This window comes from Psammomys obesus, unplaced genomic scaffold (genome assembly GCF_907164565.1).
Source record: "Psammomys obesus unplaced genomic scaffold, mPsaObe1.curated_primary_1811, whole genome shotgun sequence".
Taxonomy (NCBI): domain Eukaryota; kingdom Metazoa; phylum Chordata; class Mammalia; order Rodentia; family Muridae; genus Psammomys; species Psammomys obesus.
Genome location: NW_026594184.1, coordinates 1912665 through 1929654, shown reverse-complemented (window position 1 = coordinate 1929654; position 16990 = coordinate 1912665). Strand labels below are relative to the sequence as shown.

General features: G+C 39.1%; 1 pseudogene; it reads left to right on the top strand.

Moving 5' to 3' along the window:
• The first annotated feature begins 14776 nt into the window (after window positions 1–14776).
• On the top strand, window positions 14777–15692 carry LOC129684816 (olfactory receptor 5F1-like; annotated as a pseudogene).
• The last annotated feature ends 1298 nt before the right edge of the window (window positions 15693–16990 follow it).

The window sequence follows — 16990 nt, the reverse complement described above, 5'->3', positions numbered from 1 at the left end:
CTTAAAGAAATGCTCAACCTCATTAGCCATTAGGGAAATGCAAATCAAAACGACCCTGAGATTTCACCTTACACCCATCAGAATGGCCAAGATGAAAAACTCAACTGATAGCACATGCTGGAGAGGTTGTGGAGAAAAGAGAACCCTCCTCCATTGCTGGTGGGAATGTAAACTGGTTCAACCACTTTGGAAGTCAATCTGGCGCTTTCTCAGACAACTAGGAGTAGTGCTACCTCAAGACCCAGCTATACCACTCCTAGGTATATACCCAAAATTTGCTCAAGTACACAACAAGGACATTTGTTCAACCATGTTCGTAGCAGCTTTATTTGAAATAGCCAGAACTTGGAAACAACCCAGATGTCCATCAACGGAGGAATGGATACAGAAATTGTGGTATTTTTACACAATGGAATACTACTCAGCAATCAAAAAGGAGGAAATCATGAAATTTGCAGGCAAGTGGTGGGATCTAGAAAAGATCATTCTGAGCGAAGTATCCCAGAAGGAGAAAGACAAACTTGGTATATACTCGCTTATATAGACCTATAAGATATGATAAACATAATGAAATCTACACACCTAAAGAAGATAATCAAGAAAGTGGACACAGGCGAAGGTGATTAATCCTCATTTAGAAAGACAAATGGGATGTGCATTGAACTTATGACAGGAGTCTACCACAAAAGGCATCTGAAAGACTCTACCTAGCAGTGTTTCAAAGCAGACACTAAGACTCATAACCAAACCCTCGGCAGAGTGCAGGGAATCATATGAAAGAAGGGAAGTTAGTATGATATGGAAAGGATAGGAGCTCTACAAAGACCAAACATATCTGGGCACAGGGTCTTTTCTGAGACTGACACTCAACCAAGGACCATCTATGGATATAACCTAGAACTTCTGCTCGGATGTGGCCCATGGTAGCTCAGTAACCAAGTAGTTTTCCAAAGGAAGGGGAACCCGGACTTTTTCTAAAAGGATTTCAAGGGCAGGCTGTTTGGCCCCCCCCCCCCCCCGGGGAGGAGCAGTCTTTTAGGCCACAGAAGAGGACTTTGCAGCCAGCCCTGAAGATAGCTGATAAAACAGGGTCAGATGAAAGGGGAGGAGGTCCTCCCCTATCAGTGGACTTGGAAAGGGGCAGGGAGGAGACCAGGGAGGGCGTGTGGGGTTGGGGAGGGAATGAGAGAGCGGGATACAGCTGGGACACAGAGTTAACAAAATGTAACTAAAAAGAAAAAATAATAATAATAAAAAAAGAAAAATAAGGAAATCATGAAATTTTCAGGTAAATGGTGGGACCTGGAAAGGATCATCCTGAGTGAGTTGTCCCAGAAGCAAAAAGACACACATGGTTTATACTCACTCATATAAACATACAACATAGAATAAACCCACTAAAATCTGTACAGCTAAACAAACTAAGCAAAAGAGAGGACCCTAACTAAAATGTCAATCCCAATCCTGAAAGGCAAAGAGGATGGACATCAGAAGAAAAAGAAAATAGGAAACAACCTCGGAACCTGCTGCAGAGGGCCTCTGAATGCCTCTGCATTATAGACTGTCAAAGCAGATGCTGAGCCTGATGGCCAACTGATGGGCAGATTAAATGGAATTTTATGTAAGAAGTGGGAAATAGTAAAAGCTGGAGGGGACGGGAACTCCACAAGCAGAGCAACAGAACAAGATAATTTGAACACAGGGAACTTCCCAGAGACTCATACTCCAACCAAGGACTATTCGTGGAGATAACCTAGAACTCCTGCACAGATGTAGCCCATGGCAGTTCAGTGTCCAAGTGGCTTACATAGTAATGGGAAGAGGGACTGCCTCTGACATAATCTGATTGGCCTGCTCTTTGATCACCTCCCCCTGAGGGGGGTGCAGCCTTACCAGGCCACAGTAGAGGACAATGCAGCCACTTTTGATGAGAACTGATAGACTAAGATCAGAAAGGAGCGGAGAACCTCCCCTATCAGTGGACTTGGGGAGTGGCATGCATGCAGAAAGGGGAGGGAGGGTGGGATCGGCAGGGTAGGAGGGAGGGGCTTATGGGGGGGATACAAAATGAATAAATTGTTATTAATAAAAAATTTTAAAAAAACCAAAAAAAAAAAAAAAACAACAAACCAGATGACTTGTGTTCATAGGTGATATGAAAAGGGAAGATGCACAGATTCCAGCTCGCTGCAGGAACCAACAAGCAGCTACCACATCTTCTCATTTCTGGTAGATGCTGCAGGCACTCAGTGCCCATAGCTATCCTTACCTTAGAGTTTAATCCTGAACATGGACCAGAACAAATACTTGTAGGTTTGACTTAACACTCACCTTTATATACTGTTGACTTTTTAAAATTGCAGAACTTCACTGAGTCATACATTGTAGCTATCCAGCCCCCTGAGTGCCTGGCTGACCTTTTTAAGGGACAGTCATGCTATTATGTGGCCTGAGATTATATCAGATATAATTCCTTTCATTGTTTCTGATGATTACATGGCCATCTAACCTGATAATATCAAATAGTGTGTTTAGCCATCCCCCAGTTTCTAGGCAGTTACTATTTTTTATGTAATGCCCTTTTCTCTCTTTTTATTTTTTATTTTTTGGTAGATAAGTAGTTAGAGGGATAAAGAGTCAAAGAATACATGTTTAATTTCGCTCTACAAAATTAGACCTAGTTTTCTTTCTCTGAGAGCAGTGTAAAAGCTCTGCATGGGGAACTCAGGATTCTCTGGGTCCCAAAGTGCTCCATTACCCCTGCTATACCGCTGGAAACAGACACAAATTCTGTCATAGGCTCAGGTCAGCTTCACTCTACAGTTTTACTGTCCTTGGTGATCATCCCACAGTACCAGCTTCTCCAAAATCTTGGTGTCTCCACTACATCTGCGCTACATCTTCACCAGAAGCCTCTCCTTGACTTTCTTCATTGATTCTGCCCCTGTAACATGGTGCCAACCTCAACTTGTTTCCATGAGCCCTTAAGCCTGGGACTCCTATTGCAACTAAGGTTGTTCCTTCATTATTGTCCTCTCACAGTGCCAGCCCTCAGTTGGTCTCATTGACCCATTCATGCCTTCAAAACCAGCACTATATTAGAGAATCTTACCCATTATCAAGTTGGGCTTCAATCCAAGTTAGAGCCGTGGATCCCTCTGGAACACAGTTTCTGTGTGTAGATTTTCAAGAAAAACTTCCCAGAAGATTCTTTCTCAAAGAGGTTAGTCTTTTCTGAATCACAGCTAATTATTCAATATCAGTTGACCAGCATTAATTGTTCCAGCAAAGCAAAGCTTTTACTTCAGTGATTCTAATCTCATATTAATCACATCAGATTCTTCAGCTCCAAGTGACCCAAACTAAAGATTCTTAATTTATGAAATATTCAGGCAAATGGTGGGATGTAGAAAAAATCATCCTGAGTGAGGTATCCCAGAAGCAGAAAGACACACAAGGTATATACTCACATATAAGTGGATATTAAAGATATAATATAAGACAAACATACTAAAATCTGTACACTTAAAGAAGCTAAGCAAGAAGAAGGACCCTGGGTAAGATAATCAGTCCTCACTCAAAAAGGCAATTTGGACAGACATCGGAAGAGGGAGAAAACAGGGAACAGGACAGGAGCCTACCACAGAGGGCCTCTGAAAGACTATTTAGCAGAGTATCAAAGCAGATACTGAGACTCATAGCGAAACTTTGGGCAGAGTGCAGGAAATGTTATGAAAGAAGGGAGAGAGGGAGGGAGGGTGGGATTGGGAGGGAATGCGGGAGGAGTCTACAGCTGGGATACAAAGTAAATAACCTGTGATTAATATAAAAAATATTTTTTTAAAAGAAAAATCTGGAGGAGACTGAAGCTCCACAAGGAGAACAACCGAATCATAAAATCTGGACAAAGGGGTCTTTCATTGAGACTGATACTCCAACCAAGGATCATATACAGAGATAAGCTAAAACCCCTGCTCAGATGTAGCCCATAGCAGCTCAGTATCCAAGAGAGTTCCCTACTAAGGGGAAGAGAGAATGTCTTTGACATGAACTCAATGGCTAGCTCACCTCCCTCTGAGGGGGAGCAGCCTTACAAGGCCACAGAGGAAGTCATTGCAGCCAGTCCTGATGAGACCCTTTTCTCTTTTAATTCTTTTTTTGGTTCCATTTTTATTCTTTTATTATTATTATTATTTTTATTAATTACACTTTATTCACTTTGTATCTCCCCATAAGCTCCTCCCTTCTTCCCTCCGGATCCCATCCTCACATCCTCTTCTTCATGAATGCCCCTCCCAAAGTCCACTGATAGGGGAGGGCCTTCTCTCCTTCCTCCTGAATTTAGTCTATCAGATCTCATCAGGAGTGGCTGCATTGTCATCTTCTGTGGCCAGGTAAGGCTGTTCCCCCCTCAGGAGGAGGTGATCAAAGAGCAGGCCAATCAGATTACATCAGAGGCAGACCCTCTTCCCATTACTATGTAACCCACTTGGACACTAAACTGCCATTGGCTATATCTGTGCAGGGGTTCTAGGTTATCTCCATGCATGGTACTTGGTTGGAGTATGAGTCTCTGAGAAGACCCCTGTGTTCAAATTTCTGGTTCTGTTGCTCTTGTTGTGGAGTTCCTGTTCTCTCCAGATCTTACTATTTCCCACTTCTTACATAAGATTCCATGCACACTGCCCAAAAGTTGTCTGTAAGTCTCAGCATCTGCTTTGATAGTCTGCAGGGCAGAGCCTTTCAGAGGCCCTCCGTGTCGGGTTTCTAGCTTGTTTCCTGTTTTCTTCTTCTGATGTCCTTCCTCTTTAGCATTGGGGATGGGGATTGAGCATTTTAGTCAGGGTCCTCTCTCTTGATTAGTTTCTTTAGATGTACAGATTTTAGTAGTTTTATCCTAAATTACATGTCTCTATGAGATACCGTGTGTGTCTTTCTGCTTCTGGGACAGCTCACTCAGAATGGTCCTTTAGAGGTCCCACCATTTACCTGCAAATTTCATGATTTCCTTATTTTTCATTGCTGAGTAATACTCCATTGTGTAGATGGACCACAATTTCTGCATCCATTCTTCAGCTGAGGGGCATCTGGGTTATTTCCAGCTTCTGGCTATTACAAATAAAGCTGCTAGAAACATGGTTGAGCAAATGTCCTTATTATGTACTTGAGCCTCTTTTGGATATATGCCTAGGAGTGGTATGGCTGGATCTTGAGGAAGTGCTTTCCTAGTTGTCTGAGAAAGTTCCAGATTGATTTCCAGAGTGGTTGTACAAGTTTACATTCCCACCAGCAGTGGAGGAGGGTTCCCCTTTCTCCACAGCCTCTCCAGCATGTGTCGTCACTTGAGTTTTTCATCTTGGCCATTCTGATGGGTGTAAGGTGAAATCTCAGGGTCGTTTTGATTTGCATTTCCCTGATGGCTAATGAGGTTGATCATTTCTTTAAGTGTTTCTCTGCCATTCTATATTCCTCTACAGAGAATTCTCTGTTTAGGTCTGTTCCCCATTTTTTTTATTAGTTACACTTTATTCATTTTGTATCCCCCATAAGCCCCTCCCTCCTCCCCTGCCGATCCCACCTTCCCTCCCCTTTCTGCATGCATGCCACTCCCCAAGTCCACTGATAGGGGAGGTCCTCCTCTCCTTCTTTCTGATCTTAGTCTATCAGTTCTCTTCAAAAGTGGCTGCATTGTCCTCTACTGTGGCCTGGTAAGGCTGCTCCCCCCTCAGGGGGAAGTGATCAACGAGCAGGCCAATCAGATTATGTCAGAGGCAGTCCCTCTTCCCATTACTATGTAACCCACTTGGACACTGAACTGCCATGGGCTACACCTGTGCAGGGATTCCAGGTCATCTCCACAAATAGTCCTTGGTTGGAGTATGAGTCTCTGGGAAGTTCCCTGTGTTCAAATTATCTTGTTCTGTTGCTCTGCTTGTGGAGTTCCCGTTCCCTCCAAGCTCTTACTATTTCCCACTTCTTACATAAAATTCCATTCACTCTGCCCATCAGTTGGCCATCAGGCTCAGCATCTGCTTTGACAGTCTATACTGCAGAAGCTTTCAGAGGCCCTTTGTGGCAGGTTTCAAGGTTGTTTCCTGTTTTCTTCTGGCTTTCAGAGGCCCTCTGTAGCGGGTTCCGAGGTTGTTTCCTATTTTCGTTTTCTTCTGATGTACATCCCCTTTGCCTTTCAGGATGGGGATTGAACATTTTAGTTAGGGTCCTCTCTTTTGCTTAGTTTGTTTAGATGTACAGCTTTTAGTGGGTTTATTCTATATTGTATGTTTATATGAGTGAGTATATACCGTGAGTGTCTTTTTGCTTCTGGGTCAACTCACTCAGGATGATCCTTTCCAGGTCCCACCATTTACCTGCAAATTTCATGATTTCCTTATTTTTCATTGCTGAGTAATGCTCCATTGTATAGATGTACCACAGTTTCTGCATCCATTCTTCAGTTGAGGGGCATCTGGGTTGTTTCCAGCTTCTGGCTATTACAAATAAAGCTGCTACAAACATGGTTGAACAAATGTCCTTGTTGTGTACTTGCGCCTCTTTTGGGTATATGCCTAGGAGTGGTATGGCTGGATCTTGAGGAAGCGCTATTCCTAGTTGTCTGAGAAAGTGCCAGATTGATTTCCAGAGTGGTTGTACCAGTTTACATTCCCACCAGTAGTGGAGAAGGGTTCCCCTTTCTCCACAACCTCTCCAACATGTGTTGTCCCTTGAGATTTTCATCTTGTCCATTCTGATGGGTGTAAGGTGAAATCTCAGGGTTGTTTTGATTTGCATTTCCCTAATGGCTAATGAGGTTGAGCATTTCTTTAAGTGCTTCTCTGCCATTCGATATTCCTCTGCAGAGAATTCTCTCTTTAGCTCTGTTCCCCATTTTTTAAGTGGATTACTTGGTTTGTTGCTTTTCAGCTTGTTTAGTTCTTTATATATATTGGATATGAGTCCTCTGTCAGATAGAGGGTTGGTGATGATTCTTTCCCAATCTGTAGGCAGTCGCTTTGTTTTGATGACGGTATGCTTTGCTTTACAGAAGCTTTTCAATTTCATGAGGTCCCATTTATTGATTGTTGCTCTTAGAGCCTGTGCTGTTGGTGTTCTGTTCAGGAAGTTTTCTCCTGTACCAATGAGTTCTAGGGTATTCCCCACTTTTTTTTCTAGCCGATTTAATGTGTCTGGTTTTATGTTGAGGTCTTTGATCCACTTGGACTTCAGTTTTGTGCAGGGTGATAAGTATGGATCTATTTTCATTTTTCTACATGTAGATATCCAGTTGGACCAGCACCATTTGTTAAAGATGCTATCTTTTTTCCATTGTATGGTTTTGGCATCTTTGTCAAAAATCAGGTGTCCGTAAGTGTGTGGGTTTATTTCTGGGTCTTCTGTTCGATCCCATTTTTTTTATTTAATTACTTGATTTGCTGCTTTTCAGCTTCTTTATTTCTTCATATATACTGGATATTTGCCCTCTGTGAGATAGAGGGTTGATGAAGATTCTTTTCCAATCTGTAGGCAGTCGTTTTGTTTTGATGGCAGTGTCCTTTGCTTTACAGAAGCTTTTCAGTTTCATGTGGTCCCATTTATTGATTGTTGATCTTAGAGCCTGTGCTGTTGGAGTTCTGTTCAGGAAGTTGTCTCCTGTGCCAATGAGTTCTAGTGTCTTCCCTACTTTTTCTTCTAACCAATTTAATGTGTCTGGTTTTATGTTGAGGTCTTTGATCCACTTGGACTTCAGTTTTGTGCAGGGTGATAAGTATGGATCTATTTTCATTTTTCTACATGTAGACATCCACTTAGACCAGAACCATTTGTTGAAGATGCTATCTTTTCTCCATTGTATGATTTTGGCATCTTTGTCAAAGATCAGATGTCCATAAGTGTGTGGATTTATTTCTGGGTCTTCTGTTTGTTCCATTGATCCACAATTCTGTTTCTATGCCAGTACTATGCAGTTTTTATTACTGTTGCTCTGTAGTACAGCTTAAGATCAGGGATGAATTCTTCATCAAGCTCTTCTCACTTTTCAAGGTCTGCATTCAGGACTGCCTCACCTGTGAAAACTTCCTTTTTTCTCTCTTCACCTTGTTCCACTTCCAGAAAGGAAATTACGCCTCCTTTCTCTGTTTTTATGACTCTTTGTCCTTTTTTTTCATGAAATTAGATATATTTGCAGGTGCCTTCCTTAATACAGTACAGGTCCTTTTAACGCACCAATTGGGAGTTACAAACCAATGAATCACCAAACAATGTGATGAACATTTTTTAGTTATTAACGTTTATTTGAGGTCATATATTTGTATGCAAATTTCTGCAAATGTCTGTGTTATTTAGGAAAAAACAACAAACTGTGACTTTTATGGCACACATACCCACTGTGTTAGGAGAAATTTTGTGTTTCAGTGCATACTTTTCTGAAGTTATAGGCTCTGTCATAGGAAGAGGGTGGACTAAAAGAGCTATTTACATTGCCATGTTATGTTTTTATCATTTCTTCATGTTTTAAGTAGTGAGTTTTAAAAATGCCATTACTTCATTTTATGTCTTTTAGTTACTGCCTTATTTGAAAGTAAAATACTCAAAATAATTTTCATCATATATTTTTAACATACCATCCTACATCTGAGAGCATCATTTTGACTTGATGATTCCATGTCTTCTCACTAACCTTATAACTAAAGAAATTTCATCGTTCTGTTTTGGGTTTTGCTTCCTATTTCCACTGGAGAGAGTTGTTTGTTTAAATTTTGATCTTTTTGAAATTTAATAAAGTATATGGTGCAAATTGCATACCCTAATTAACTTCTCATTTTACTACTACAGTTTTATAACATTTATTGAAGTGTTTCAAATACAAGTGTTTTTGTTTTGTGTATGTATGTGTGCTCTAACCTTCCTGAAATTTTTTTGTAAGAATTCAAAATTAGTCCTTTGTTTTCTAAAATATGCTGTTTTTAAAATCAATCTTTAGTCCTACCTGATGCCAGTTAGTCTTTATATAAATCTCTTTGCAATAATGTTCAAAATCTGAGAGTTTGTAACCTTCACTACTTAAAAATAATCTCATGACATTGTTTTCTTCTTGCAGACAAATAACTTCAATTTATAGTTTGCATATATATATCATGAATTTACAAATTCAAATCACATCAAAGCTGTACTTTTGCATAAATAGTATTACTAGTCGGGTATTTTGTGAATTTCTCTTATTTATGTTTTTATGTCTACCATTATAATTTTGTCATTTCTTTGTATATATTTGCTTTGTCATTATTTTTTTAATTTTAAATTTTTGTTTTTTACAATTTATTCACTTTACATCCCAATTGTAGCCCCCTCCCCATCACCTTCCTGTCCCTTCCTTAGTCACTGAAAGATGGAATCCTCCTCCCTTGCCACTGCCTATCAAATATCAAGACTTCCTGGATCCTTTTACTTTTTGATCTGGCAAGGCTGCACCACCAGGGAGAAGTGATCAAAGAGCAGGCAACAGAGTTGATGTCAGAGACAACCCATGTTCCCCTTATTCTGGAACCCACATGTTGACTGAGCAGCCTACCAGCTACATCTGAGCAATGGGTCTAGATCCTTTTCATGTATGGTCCTTGGTTGGTGCATCAGTCTCTTCAGGATCCCCTGAGTTCAGATTTTTAGCTTTGTTGGTCTTGTGGGGTTCCTGTCCCCTCCATGTCTTTCTATCACCCCCTTTCTTCCATAAGACTCTCTGTGCTTAGTCCAAAGTTTGCCTGTGAGTCTCTTCATGTTCTTCAATCCTTTCTTGGGTGGAGCCTTCCAGAGGATATATTGGTAAACTGACAATAATATCTTGTGTATAGGGCTTTCTGCCATAGGTCACTAGAAGAGTTCATCTTCGATCCCCTGTTGGGTGGAGTCTTCCGGAGGACATTTTGCTAAACTGATGATAACATCTTGTGTATAGGGCTTTCTGCCATAGGTTACTAGAAGAGTGTCTATATAGCAATAGTGACTGAGCTATAATGTATTTCTTCTCTTCAGTATTTATCATTACTTTTTTGGTACAAGTCTCTATTAAGATATAATTCATATACCATAAAACTCATACATCTGAGCTGTACAATAGTTTTAAATATATTCACAGTTGAGTAGCTATCATTTTGGTCATTTGTAGTACATTTTCATCATCCATAAAAGAAATCCCATACCTTCCAATTTAGCACCATCAAAACCCTATCAAGATCTAATATACTTTCTGAAGCTCACACTACAAATGAACTTTAAAGATATGCAATCCATATATACTGAGCATCTAAATATCTGCTGATATTTATATTTATTTATACTTTACATGTTTATTTATACTTTTTAACTACTATTTATTTATACTTTATATTTATTTAAAAATTTATAGCTATGTTCATGAGCATTGTACTACATCACTCTAGCCCTTCCCTTTTTCCTCCAACTCCTCTCATGTCTCTCCAATTCCCTCCAAAATTCATGACTAGTTCTTCTTTAATTCTTTTTGTTGTACAGACAACACACACACACACACACACACACACATGCACACACACAATTAAACCTTAAAACAACAACAACAAATATCTCTAATAACCCTAATGAATTATTTAATGTAGTTTTATGTACATGTATCCTGGGTTGATCATTTGGGATTCAACAACCTATGTGTGAGCTTGTTACTAGAATAAAACTGATTATACCTCTCTCAGGAGAGACTGACCACCTGTATATCTTCATCAAGGCATGAGACCTTTTGGAATTTTTCCTATCCACATTGGCATATCAACTGTTATTGCCATTATACATTTCTTTGTTCAAGCTACCTAATCATTGGGATCTCATGGGTGCAGTTTCCATGCTATGTCTAGATGATACTACCTAGGAGCAGGTATCCTGGTATTTTGGCTTTTAGAATATTTTCACCTCCCCTTTCATGATTTTCCTGGCTCTAAATTGTAGAGGTATTATTGCAGATGTAGCCATTCGTGCTGGACACCCCACAACACTTCTCTGCATTTTGATCAGTTATGGATCTCTGTTATAGTTTCCATCAAGAGAATCATTAAAGTTAAGTTGTATTTTTTCAACTTTAAGTAAGTAAATGGGTTTCAGAGAAGTTGATCAGTTTGCTCAGTCATGCTCTTAGAATTTGACTAAATCTTTGGGAATGTAATTTGTATTTTAAAGTCAGGAGGAAACTTGGAAAAAAAAAAACCTTTTATGTTCTGTCCCAGTTATCTTCAGTGACTTGCAAGAAGAGCACATACCAATAGAACATTTCTAGTACCAAGGGAGGAAAGGACAGTGAAGGGCAGAAAGGTTTGTAGAGCACAGATACACATCACTGTAGAAATTTGCTTTTGCTACTTCCCTTCATCAGATATTGAGAACAGCTGGTGACCTTTGAGCAGTATGACTCACAGAGCCATGGGAAATTAGAGAGCAAAGCTGCAAAGAGCTTCAGAGACCACCTAGTTTAACTGTTCTGTTTTACTGATGAATGAACTAGGACCTTCAACAAACAAGCAATTTGCTTCCAATCATATAGCTGAAATACAGTGACAGATAATTACCTTTCATCCATTAATAGTGGAGTGAATGCACCAAAGGAAAACATCCCCTCAAGAATAACTTCAGAAAACAAGTTAAGAATAAATCAAAATGGTATTATAAAAAGAATGACTGCATCGGGACAGAATATCTGGGTTTTAACACCAGCACTGCCCCTTGTTCACTTAGTCTTTAGCCACATTTGTCCTTCCTGGGTGCTTGTTTCTTGTTTTAACTAAAAATTAGTGGGTTGGAATAGATGACTTCTAGAAGCCTTGCACTTAATAAACACTCAAAAAAACATTTTAGTGAAGACTTCTTTAAATTCCAAGTGCTTAGTTATTTTTAGAGTAGTCACAGTTAACCGCCTAACTGAAGGATTGAAAAAGGTAATGAACTTTTTGAAGAATAGGTACTGTAAATGTAAATGCCTGTATGAACAAGTACAGGAATGCATTTAAAAATACCTGTAAAAGGTCACTTCTTCAACAAATAGGAGAGCCTGAGTATTTCCAACAAGTAAATATCCAAGACACATCATTCAGAGTAATAAACCAGCTCAGTTGTCATCATGATAGCAGTTAATGCAGCAGCATGTGTGGATGGGAGTATCAATCATTCTTTTATAAAAGCTTTAATTTTTTTGTTTATTTCCTGTGGGAAGAAAAAAGCAATTCTATCTTATTTTAAGTACAAAAAAAAAGAGAGAGAGATTTCACTGCATTTTTAAGACTAGCAGTCACTTACTCATTCAAGTATACTTATTGAATACTTAGAATGCATGCAGATGCCAAGGAAAGGACCCTAAAACAGGAAAAAAAAGTTTTAAAAGGACACGAGAAAATAACATTGAAAGGAGCCTGACTTTCTTAGGATCACAGGTATGTGCACAGCCTACAGCTACTGGCTTAAGCCTTCCCAGGTTGAAACACTCATAGTGAAGTGGCATAGCAGATAATATGTGCGGGGGTGAGTGGGAGGGCAGAGACGGCAGCTCTGTAAGTGGGAGCTGGAACAGGCAGCAGAAAAATGAGCATATTGACATATTCCTTCTCCCTCTCCCACCTTCTGAGATAGAATAATAGTAGGGATCTGTTCCATGTGTATTGTATCACGCTTCAGAGTTTACAGAGTGCTTCCAACATTAATCATCTTCTTTGATCTTCATGCCAACCCTAAAACAGAATATTGGTTGTTATATTTTCTGGTTTCAGACATTAAAAAAAACAAAACAAAACATGGAGCTCAAAGTAGTTATGAGTTTGTTTGCTGTTTTTCAACATTCACTGACAATATGAATTAATTTAACCCTTCTCCTTTTTATTTTAACTGAAAGCAGCTTACTTTCCACTCACCCCACCCCAGCTTTCTTCTCCTGTCTCCTTATTTGAAGGAAGACATTGAGGAATGTTCTACACAACAGTGCAACAGCAAAAAGCAACTCAAACAGTTTTGGAAGAGCAAAAGCAAGCTACAAACAAAACCAGTGAAGTCTTAAAACAAATAAAACTGTCAGGCCCTGTTTTAATCTGGTCTGACAAAATTTTTGTGTGTTGGGAGGACAGCGTGGTAAGAGAGTGGAACTTGTGGAGTCTAGAGAGTTTTAATTTAGCTAGTTGTCAGTGAATTTCCTCTTACTATCTGCAGATGATGTTAATGACACACATGAAGCCTCTGCCTGAACTTAGTGAAATATGGACAAGCAAGAGAGAAAATACCTAACACAGGTATGAGTGGTATTAGAATAATGGAGAAAATAATTTTCTAAGCATGTGCATGTACCAAGGAGATTTAAAAAGTAATATTACTGAATGTTACAATAGTTCCATGGCATAGAATATACTATTGCCTTTTTTTTACAGAGTGAACTAAAAGTAACATAGGCTGAATCCTTGGTCACAGAACTATTGCTCTCCTAAGAAGATTCAGATGGTCCATATGGCTGCAGGATCAGGAATGCTATTATCACAAGTGATGACACTATGTCTTCTTGAAGGATTGCAACTACAAAAATCATTTTATTTTTAATTTCTGAGGTTCAAAAGCATGGCCAAAAAAATCCTATATGTCAAGTTTGGGACCACTCTTATGCAGTTCTCTTGTGCTGCTCCTAGGCAAATTGAGGACCTCACTCTAGATTCCATTGCACAATGGCTGTCCAACCTTCCAGATTGAATGGGTGTTGGTTTCAATTCTATACATGGATTTAGAGCTGCATAGATGCACACATAGATGCAAAGGCCTGGTAATCATATGAGGTAGCAAGCTGCCATCAGTGATAGCTTGTGACCACAAGAGTGAGGGCCATAGCCCATGCATCTGACACCAACCACTTTGTTCTTCTGGCCTGTGCCTAGACACAGCTGTTCACTCAGTGGACTTGGGAGTCACAGTTAGTTTTGCAACTGTATTCCCTCTGGTTTAGGAATGGTCAAAGGATCAAGCAGCTGCAGAGGTGGAAGCTGCATGAATCCTGAGAGGTTTGCCCATATTTGCTTGCTCCTTCATAGGATCGAAGCAGTACCTTCACATCTGAGTTCAATATCTTGTGGTCATTTGGGGATACTCTAACACCAGAAATAGTATTTTAGTGAGACGATAAACATGATTTTGAAAAATGCTGTGCTTACCAACACAAATAGTAAGTGATGATAATGTCTACTGTGTCAAAAATAATGTTCCAGATTCTGATGGTATGGGGAAAGGTGGTCTGTGATTGAAGTACTTGACCCATTTGATCCATTTGCCATTAGTTGACCCATTTGCCTCATGCCTTGTTTCAATTTTGTAGGTATGAGAGGGAGAAGGAGGTAAAATTACACTGCACTATTTTGTTTTGATTTTGTTGTTATTTTTGTAAGACCGTGTAGTAAATCTTCACTTATTCCTTTGACAAATGTAAAGTCCAGTTTGCCTCCTGGGCCTTTGGTCTTTTGTTCCCTCCTGAATTCCTATTAGGCCCTGAGTTTTGTTAACCTCTTTCTTGCTTTTCTATTTCTCTTCAGCCTTTCCATATTACACATTTTATCTGGAGATGGTACTACTGTATGGAAGGGAGTTTGATATGAGACTATAGATAAGGGGATGGGTTTGATAGTGTCCTGGCTTATGTGTTTTGAGAAGGACTATTTTACTTATATCAGCGAGTTTTCTTTTATTTTCTTAAAGCATGCCTAATGAGTTTTAAACAAGTCAAGAGTGATTCTTTGTCACATCAATGGAGAATTCATCTACAGAGACTAAATTCATTTTTCTTGGTTTGACAGATAACCATCAGCTTGTGGTCTCAATTTTTGGACTCTTTTTTGTTATTTATTTTATCACTGTACTGGGGAACGTAGGCCAGTGGTACTACTTCAAGTCAGTCACCGTCTCCACTCACTTACATACTTTTTTTTTCTCTCAAATCTGTCCCTCCTTGATGTCTGCTTCTCTTCTATCACAACCGCAAAGACTTTAGCTAATTTATTATCTCAGCTACAAGACGTTTCTTTCTTTGGATGAATGGCTCAAATGAGCTTGTTCATAATTTTTGCTTCTGATGAATGAAATTTTTGGCCATGGCCTATGAGCATTGAACAGTCATTTGTTGGCCACTGTTTTACTATATTACCATTTGGAGAGGATTGTCTTTTTGGCAGCAGGATGTTACCTTGCTAGGTTATTTAACATGGTTGCTGTAACAACTTCCAACTCACAACTGTCATTTTGCCAGCCCCATGTCATTTTACACTTCTTCTGTGGTATCCCCTCATTGCTGACATTGGTCTGTTCTGATCAGTGGGTAACCCAGAAGATCTTGGTTGTTGTCTGTGGGGGATTTGCCCTTGTCACCAAAGAAATGGTAATTCTTCTTTCCTAAAAGTCTATATTAATGACTATCATGGGCATCCCATCAGCTTCTGGCAAACAGAAGACCTTCTCCACCCATGCTCCCCATTTAACTGCACTTACTCTCTACAATGGAACTACTATGTACACGTACTTGCAGCCCTCTTGGCATGGATCTCAAGCAGGAAATCAGATGATCTCAGTGTTTTATACAGTGGTGATCCCCATATTTAATCCTCTCATCTTTGAGAAATCAGGAAGTAAAAGCTGCGTTACAGAAAATACTGAGGCACAATCTCTAATTGATTTTGTGTCTCAAGAAATAATAGATTTACAAAGAACTACATTTTGCTCAGTGTTTTACTTGCCTAAATATGAAGTCTTGTTAAGAAGAATTTAATTTCACTGGCTAAGCGTTTAGAAGTGGTTGTGTGGATAAATAAAAATGTAGTAGGGGTAGATTATATGTACCACACAATCTATTTTCTGAGACAGTTATTTAATGAGCAATACTAAAGAAGGAAATTTCTAATTTAATGACCATAAATATGTCAGTCTTACTGGTGAACTTGCATAATACTTGTCAGAAGTTTAAATAATCTCCAGATAACAGAGGTTAGAAACATTTAATTTTACCATGTTTTACAAAAGAAGCCATGGGTGTCAACTGGGCTGACTGCAAATAAAATTATTCTTTCATGCATTTACTTACAATGAAGATTTGGTGCACCATAGTTTGAATTAGATTCAGTCAATATCTGTGTTAAGGATTCAGAAGGTTCCTCGGTATACTGAGAATTATAGGGGAAAATCTTTAAAAAAAATACAAAATAGAGAAGACTTACAAATTCTAATTTCCAGATCATTTAAAAAAGACAATTGCTCATTGCTTACTGAGACATCCAGTTTTGAATTGCACCTGTGATTGCTGCATGCAAATTTTGAGTGGAACTAAACAAAGATTACTGTTATTATTGAATATTCTTGCAACAAGAAACACAAATGGAAATACAACTCCAGTTAACTCATTAGGCCACAGCTACTCATCAGAAGCTATGCAATAAATATGTGGTGATTGTTATATTTTCTAAATACTCTGAGCAATGGGGCTGATGGGATAGCTCAGTGAAAGAGCATTTGCTTGGATTGCATTATGCCCTGTGTTTCATCTTCACTACCTTGTACCGAAAAAACAAACAAAAAACAAAAAGCCTCTATTCATGAAACCATCTAAAAATATAAAACCTTATTTTTATTTTATGAATGAAAAGAGAATCTAGGAAATTTACCGAACTCTAACAACTAGCTGTAGAGAAATAATACTACTGGCACAAGCTGCAAGGAAAACCAGAAAATAGTATTTACCTGGAGCCTGGGATGGTGGCACATACCTAAAATCAAAACAGTGCCAGTGAGATGAAGCAGCATGTAGGCTTCAGTGCTAGCATGGGCTATATGATGAGACCACATCTCAAAATCAAAGACAAAATAAACACATCAAATCCCTATCATTATCAATAAGCAGAAAAATCAAGGTAATATTTCCATCTACAATCAGGCACAATCTTTGAATTCCAAGCATGTTTTATCTTTAGAATCT